The 8569-nt window shown below is 46.8% G+C and overlaps 1 long non-coding RNA gene across 2 annotated transcripts; it reads right to left on the bottom strand.

The window, feature by feature from the left end:
* Positions 1 to 550: 550 nt before the first annotated feature.
* On the bottom strand, positions 551 to 6354 carry LOC118974010 (uncharacterized). Of its 2 annotated transcripts, XR_012124751.1 has the most exons (4): positions 6133 to 6354; positions 5869 to 6033; positions 1681 to 1790; positions 551 to 934 (listed from the first exon to the last, which is right to left on the bottom strand). It is a non-coding gene; the product is annotated as an uncharacterized lncRNA (long non-coding RNA). The 2 variants fall into 2 exon arrangements; XR_005063602.2 differs by lacking the exon at positions 1681 to 1790.
* Positions 6355 to 8569: the final 2215 nt, after the last annotated feature.

Below are 8569 nucleotides of genomic sequence, written 5' to 3'. Positions count from 1 at the left end.
TAGGCACTGTGAGGATGTAAACATGCACAGTCCCTGCCTAGACAGTGTCTGCTGGGCATGCCCTTGTGTTTTCTACTTTACCTAGACTTATCTGTGCATTAAGTACCCTGACAGAGCTAACCACAGATTTTTTAATTTATCAGTAGGAATACACACCACCAAAATATTCTTTTTAATGGTAATATTACTTATACCACAGTAATAAATATATGCAGAACTGCAAATAAACATTTTTACACACGAAGAATCAATGCACTAAATGTTTCAGCTTCACTCTAGTATCTAATCAATCCAAGAGCAGCTTATTGTTGGGTACATACCAAATCAATAAGAATACACCTTAAAATAGCTATAAAATGGAATGCTATAGAGCAGAGAGTATGGGGCTACAAGAGGCAATCACACTGTACAGTTATACAGCAGAATACCAACAGTTAGCAGTTATCTTAACTGCCCATGAAAAATCATGGGTTGTTTGATACTAACTTGCTTCTTGTTATGTTTTTCTCAAACAAAAGCCAATATCAAGGAGTATATTTATAGCCCTTTATTCACAAATTTTGGCACTGTCACCAAAATTGAGTAAATGGGAATAATGGAATGATTCAAAAATTGTATTCAAAGCATGAGCTGCCCTTGCCCTAAGTGGGATGCTGTTTGGGGGGGCAGAAGGATGTCCTCGGGCTCCAAGCGGTGGTCTGCATTCCTCGGCCACGTAGCTGTAGCGTCACGGCACCTCGCCGCCCTTCTTTGCCTCTGCTTTAGCACAGGGGGAGGAGAACATTTGCTCACTGTGGCTGCCCATGCTGTCGGCCACAGCTCTCTTTAGTCTCCTGAATTTGGTAGTGCAGATCCCCAGGGTAGCTTGTCTCCCTTGGCATCTGGGAAGGACGTCCCTTCAGCAGCAGCATGCACACCACCTGGGCCCCAACAGCTTGGATGGCCGGACAACAGCACCAGAAAGAGGGAGGAAAGGAATGGAGGAGAAGAAATTAAGGGGAGGAAAAATAGAGCAATACGACATGAGAAGATATGAAACGAGACTAAGTGAAAGAAAAAAAAAATAAAGTGAACCCAGGAGTTTGAAAAACACTGTGATCTAGATGGGGTGCTCTGGGCTGCATTAATGGACCTATTTCTATGGCACCCATTTTAAGGTCACTTCTTGTTATTGGTGAGACACTGACAGGCTGGGCTTAAGTTCAGAAGGCCATATCCTTACAGGTTCATGGCTGCATACACAAGTGAAGGAATAATTGTGAGGCCAGATACTCTTTCATGAAGAATAGATGGAAAAAATGGTTAACTGCACCTGACAAAAGTAACACAGAGGAAAAGGACAGCGCTCTTTAAAGACTTCAACAGGTGTCACACAAAGAGGGGTGAGACTTATTCTCTGAGGACCCATAACCCAAAAAGGGGGCCTACCAGGAGAAATTGTTTTCAGTGTAAGGAAGGATTTCCTAAAATTTGGCCGCCGGTACCAAAGTGGGTGATCTCAGGCCTCAGAGAGCACCTACTACCAACAACTGCCAAGACAGGCTGTCTCCTCGGTGAGCAGAGGAGAGGCCTGCCCTGCAGAGGGGGAGGGACTGAGCACCTCGACACCCCAGCCCCTGGGAAGGGAAAGGCATCACACGCCAGGACCACGAAAGGCTAAAAAGCAGGAAAGACTCAGACCTGGGAAATCCAAGGAATTGTGCCCTTATTAAGGGTAAGGAGGAGAAGCATGATGCCCTCTCGATGGAATGGCGTACCACTCAAGATGGCTGAGAGCAGCTGAGAATATCCTACGAGGGAAAGAGCCAAGCCAGAGTTTTCATGGTGAAGTTAAAAGACATTTTTCCTAAGGAATATTTTTATAACACATCCTTCCTTTTTTATTTGGGTTTTTGTGTTTCATTTTTGCTCTATAAAATATTATGCTATATTGGAAGCTAAATTTGATGTTTTACCTTTATTCATGATTACATAGCTATTTTATGTGAACACAGCCATACTATTTTGCTGGGTTTGTTTTTGTTTTGGCCTAAAGTCTTTTAGCACAGCGGTGCGGCCAGGAAAGCAAGTCTAGTGACTGGGGGTAAGGAGGGTCTGCAGGAGGGAACCAGAGGTCTCTGGGGTCAGGGCCCAAACTGCGCACCCAACAGGAGCTTTGAGGAGGTGGTTTAACGGCTCAGGAATTTGCACTCGCGCGCTTCATTTCACTCTGTCCTCACGCCAGCAGAGCCTGACTGTGAAGTGGGCGTCACGTCAGGAGCAAGCCGGCTCTGGGCAGCACGGACACAGCCCGCATGGCCCTCACGGTTTGCTGTAACCACCACCGAGGCTTGCGCGCTCACCCTCCCAGGGGAGCTCAGGGCACAGGGAGGTGGTGCGGCCCCCACCCAGAGCATGGCCCATCACAGAGGCAAAGGAAAAGAGGACGTTAGAATCACTGAAGCCCTATGGGAAGTGACAGATTTCACTGCCTCTTGCATCTCATTGGTCAGCGGAAGCCGGTGGTCACACCTGACTTCAAAGGGCATGGAGACAGTGATCCTGCCGGGACACGGGGAGCAGTCTCTGTGAGCAGCCCTAAGGGCCACCGCCAAGTTGCAGTGACTCTGCCCTAACTGGTCCCAAGTCTGCGTGAAGCTGAGCCTCACGGAGGTGAGATGTGGATGCCCAGGAGTGCCCACCATCATCCCGATGCTTCCTACAGTGCAGAAGGGGCTGGCTCGGGGCTTTTCAACAGAATCACCCATAAAGGGGAGCAATCGCCTGGCCCCCAGGGAGTCCACTGAGTGGAATCTTAGGTTGTAGCTTCTGGGGTATCCTCTGAGGCAACAGCCTTCTAAGACCATTCTCAGACTGCCTGTTATTTGGATGCAAAAATGAGCCTCTGGCCAAAATTTGCTCGTGCACCTGACCCCCATGGCTGATTCCCTTGACATTATGACACCATTGTCCCTGGAATATTTGCGCTCCGCTTCAGCCTAGGCTTCTCTACGCCTCTGACTTCTCAGGCATGGTGCAGGTTATGGCAGACATATCTTAAAAAATTAAATATCTGAATTCAAAGAAGACAGCTTGCTCATTAGGGTCTATCTTTAGCTGAGAAAATCAGAAGTAAGTACAACATCATTTTTCCCTGCACGTGGCTGAAATTTCAGTCTCCTCTGAGCAAACTAGACCCGTAAGTTGCTCGGTAATGGAATGCTTTGTCTTTACAATTCTTGCTACGGCACATTCTCCTCTTCGTTTCTCTTTCTTGGGACCCCTAGAGAAAGTAGTTTGGGGAGCTCCACCCATATTAGATGCAGATCAAGCAGATCCTGTTCACTCGGTTTCAGCTTTGCTTTCACGGCATCAGAGGCAGGATATTATTTGCAAGCAGCCAAGGTAATTACCATCCAGCAGGGTCCAATTGTTTTCAATTAAAAGCTTTACTGCTTTAGTTTTTAATACCATTGTGACCATCTGCTTTCACTGAAGACCTACCAGCCAAAAGCCCAGGCCACATCTTAATGCCATTAACTCCCAAGAACCATTTTACTCCAAATTGAAAAACTCAATAGTCCAGGGAAAATACGGGAATAGCCCAACACATCTTTGGTGGCCGAGGGAAAGCTACAGCGTAGGACTCTAGAAGGTCACATCTCAGAAACACAAGCACTTCCTCTTTTTGCCTGAAGTACTAGAAAATTGTCTTAGCTCTCTGCATCACGTCAGCAGGGGATGCTCAGCATTAACCGCTCCACTTCTCATTTTCCATCCAGCCTTGGGATTCTACAGCTCCACTACAAAAACTCTCCAAACTACAATGTCATCAGCGGTATTGTTTCAGTACAGACATTTCCCATTTTTGAAATGCAATATCAGTCCAACTCTGCATAGCTCATGATGACCTGGAAACTAGGTGGGGGTCAATCATGGAAAGCCTGCCAGGTTACCTAATGGAGGCTGTGATAGAAAGTATTTTAGCTGTTTTCCTAACTTAGAGCCTGGACTCCATGTCCAGGGTCACAAAGTTATTGGAAGTTACCTTGGGTGTTTTATGGACCTCTGAGAGAGATAGCCCAAGGGCTAGACTCGGAGTTTCCAGCACAAATTTAGCCCACTTCAGGTGGTTTACCCTTGGCCCCACAAAATCCATTTGCACAGCCCAATTTTCCTTACCTTCTTTTATAGGTAAGTTTTTGCAGCTCCAGGGAGCCATGGGCCATAGCACATGCAAGTCCCAGAGAAGGATCCTTTCCAAGATAAAAAGGCCAGGCCTTGCAAAGAGAAAGTGCTGGGCCTTTTCCATCCCCTTCCCTGGTCTTGGCTCTGCCTGTGTCTTGGACTGGGAGTCTGAAGGAGCAGCTACCATCTGTGACCGTGGGTCAGTAAGCATGAAGACAGAGGCATAAATACTAAGGATGGTGTCAAGCAGAAATTCAGGGGGAACTTGAGTCCTGATTGGCATAAGGCCAGCCCTAGACTGCCAACACCCAGACTACTGATACATGAGGCACAAAAATCACAAGCTGTCTCAGACCCACCAGTAGGATTTACTACTATTTGGGGGGAAAAGAATGCATCCCTAACAGCAACCAAACTAAGAAAATAGTCACCAAAGGATCTGAGGAAATCAGAGATACCTTCCCTCCTTGGTCCAGACCAAAAAAATATTTCCATTTTGAAGTAACAAATTTAATCTCTTAATTCTCAAAATTGTAAGGACAAAAGAAGATCTCGAAGGATTAGCCACACTAAAAGAATTCTGAATGCAAATTAGATGTCTATGCATAGTTGTTGCTATTCTCCAAATATTTCCAGCTTTCCTTCTTCTAGGAACATAAGATTTTGCTTCCAAGCCCCTTTGTACATGAGGCAAAATCATGTGATTTTCTTTGCCCAGTGAAACAAGAAGCCAAATCAAAGTTCATTCTCCAGCTGAGCCTTAAGAACCTGTGTGACTTTGCCGGTTCTCGTTTCTCTGATCGAGGTGATGGGCAAGCACAGGTCAAAATGAAGCATCTTGCCTACCTGGGTTCCCAAAGGTCCTCACGAGCAGTGCCTCCTGCTGGCCCACACTGGACATAAGTGAGGAACAACCCTGTGTTGTTACTCCCCGGAGAAGTTAGTGCTGTGCAACCTGCCCCCCGGGACCACTACCGTGCTGACCTACAGGCTCTGGATAATGCAGGGGTATCTAGTGAGGAAGAGGACCTATGGAAAAGCTGAAATGCTGGCTAAGGAATTTCTAAGCATGTAAGCCAAGGAACGTCTTGAGGAGTGCAGGACAAGAGCGGCAGTTCCCAAGCGTGGCTGCACATTTGCAGTCACTCTGGGACTCCTAATAAGCCTGAGGCCCACGTGAACACCACACACCAACGGAATCAGAATGGTTTGGGTAGGAGCCAAGCGGGGGTGTATTATAAAGACCCCAAATGATTCCGATGTGCAAAATTTTAGGAACCATTCCATCAAAGTCCTTTTTCTTAACTTTTTAAAAAATAACAGTTTCTTAATGAGCATGAAGATATTCATTTCCAGGAAGTCAAAGAACAGTGGCTGGTCATGCTGGAAAAGGAAGCTATCAATCCAAAGATATAACTGGAAGGGTAAGTCACAGTCTATCCATGTGGCCCAGAAAAAAAGGGAGGGAACTCCCCTGAAACATTCCTGTAACACCAGCTTAATACCTCTTGGGTGGGGCCCTGCCGTCTGGGACTTCAGTTAGCTGAGATCAACTCAAAGCATCCAGTGAGCAGCAAAATATGACATCTTTCTCAAGGTGCACATATTGCCGTGAGCCCTGGAATCACTGCGATGAACAATAGGTTTCCCAGACCCTCATTACCCACTGGTGTCCCCACGCCTTGGCTTGGGTTATCTTACCCCCAAAGGCCTGGGAGTGTCCCCACAGCTGTCCTCAGTCTGGGTGCCAGGAGGGAGAGGAGCAGGCCATAGGCCGTCTGGGCACAAGGGCTGTGTCATCTGCGCTTGGCCTCTGCCCTCATGCAGAAATGCCACATAGGATCTCATCATGTTAAATTGCTCTTTCTAGAAAAAACAAAGTAAGAAATTAAAAATTTTTAAGTTCTTCATGCACAATTTGCTCCCAAACACTCCAAACTATTTTTTCCACCACTTGTGACAAACCTAAATAGGGCCAGCCAACCTGGAAACATCCCAGGGACCTGAAGAAAACCAGCCTGGGGGCCGTGCAGATACCCGTTTCTGAGGCGCCGAGGCAGTCACCCCTAATGACACCGGGCCTCTGTCCTCCGGTCCTGCCTTCCCACCCCCATGCCCAGCAGGCTTTTCCTGTTAGGCCCCTGGAGTCACTCAGGAAACTGCGCACGTAGCATCGCAATCAGATGCCTTCTCCTCAGACGGGCTGGCTACTGGCCACTTCCTGTGGCTGTCAAATGAAAAAAGAAAAAGAAGCATATCCCCAATGACTTATTGTATCACTTCCCGTATCTGACTATATGGCAGCCAGCATAATTTAACATCACTTGTAAATTAAAAGGCCTCTTGCAAGAGTGCCGCAGCTGAGCCCTCCAGCCTGGTTTGCTGATCATGAAGAAACGTTGCCAGGACTTCCATTATGAATAGTCATTTCCTGAGATGTGACTCCAAAACACTGACACGGAGTCACACGCTAGGTGACTGAACAGGGCTTACAGATCCACCCTGTGTCCCTCTGCTCGGTCTGCAGATTCAACTGACTTTTCTGACGTCCTCCCGGCGGCGCAGGGCCCCCGGTGTCTGCGGTCACCACGACCCGCCCGAGTCTTCGGCAGCCCGGCTTTGGCCTGTCCGGCCCTGGCCTGCGGGACGCGCCGAGAGGACTCCAAGCTCCCCGACTCCGCCTGGTTCCGGGTGCGCGCGGGGCTGCGGCTGGCAGGTGGGAGCCCCGCGTTTGCCATTGCGCTGGGCAAGTGGGCGGCCCCTGGTGTGTGGGCGGTGTGTCTATCTGGGTCGCTTTGTCTGCTCGTGTCCTAGTCCCCGTGCAGGGCTGCGGCCAGCCCCCTGGGAGTCAGCTGTCCACCCCCTGGGAGTCCCCTGCCCCAGTTCTCGCTCCGCCTTGGCGCCCTGCACCAAGGGCCTTCCGGGAGGTGCGCTGTCCTGAGCGCCGCACACCCTCTCCAACCCTCAGGTTCCCTATAAAATGGGAATGACCCCCAAACCCGTACACACAGGCTTGCTGCGAGGATCAGTGGGATCCCATATGAAAAAAAAACACTTTACACAATGCCAATATATCAGTTGACATTATTGCTAAAAATAGTAAGAATGGACAGACCAACCCAGCTCTAACCCTGACTTTATTATCTCGAATCACATGTTCTTAAACAAGACCTGAAACACCGGGGCCTTCACGCCGCCCATGGCGCCATCCTAAATTTGTCATGGGGATTAAAGTGCAGTGATATGCAATACACCCCACAGTACTTGGCAAATACTGGGAGCTCGGTAATTGATAATTGCTTTTATTTTTATTGTTAGTATTGTTATTTGAATAGGACAAGCGAAGACTTACCCAAGAAAAATAAATGAGGTGCCATGTTTTATATTTTTTGAGTTTCAAAGAAAAAAATCAGGGAAGCAGGCCTTTCACATTTCTAAAATGACTTTGATTCAAAAATAAAGACCAGCGCTTGATAGCTCCAGAATATTGTCTAGCGGATTTGGGAACTGAAAAAAATATGAGAACAGCTGACACGCTACAGCTTAAATATAATCAGTCACAGAAATTGCTCTGCAATTTGTTTCAGTGTTTTTCTGTGGGTGTCTTTTTTTAACCATACATGTGTCCTAAATATATAATTATACGGCAGAATATAATAGCTCATTTAGAGTTATTGAGGTCTATTATATAATTCAAGATGACTGTGGGGCGGGTTTTGGAGAGGAGTGGTGGCTATTAGCATGCACAGTGTCAGACATGAGCGCACACAGATGTTAATAGATGGTCTTAGAACCAGTTTTCTTCTTGCCTTTGCTAGTCTCCCAAGGACAGACAGACTGCCTTCCTACCCAAAACTAAATTGTTTTAAATTGACATCATCTATTTGTTCAAACGATTAAAGAAGCTTCTATGTAAAATTTCTTAAGAGCAGAATATAAGTATCTGTGTGTGTGTCTGAAGTGTGAATTTCTGTGTGTCTGTGTGTCTGGAGTGTGGGTACTCAAAAATGCTAAAAAGTGTGTCTTGGATATAGCAGACATCAATTTTTCAAGGAATATAAATGATGCAAATCCCCCTTTCCCCGGATACCTTCTCTTTGCACCAATCTATGAAATGTGTGCATATATAACTGTTAGGCCAAACAGGAACACACACTTTTCTACCACCCTGATTTGGATTTTAAATAGAATTGGCCATAGCCATGATCTTCTAGTAGAGCTAATCACCTTGCCAATGTATCCCTGTTGTCCCTGTTGATTAAATGATGGATTCAATGCAGCCTTTTGTCAATTTCCATTCCTATTGGATAGTTTCTCTCCTTTCAAGACAAATTCATCAGGACATTAGAGACCACATACTCAAAATCCACTACTTAATTTATTTTTAATCCCAAGAAAAACC

This window comes from Manis javanica, chromosome 13 (genome assembly GCF_040802235.1).
Source record: "Manis javanica isolate MJ-LG chromosome 13, MJ_LKY, whole genome shotgun sequence".
NCBI classification, from domain to species: domain Eukaryota; kingdom Metazoa; phylum Chordata; class Mammalia; order Pholidota; family Manidae; genus Manis; species Manis javanica.
The sequence above is the reverse complement of the archived record's forward strand: the minus strand, read 5'-3'. Positions and strand labels throughout refer to the sequence as shown.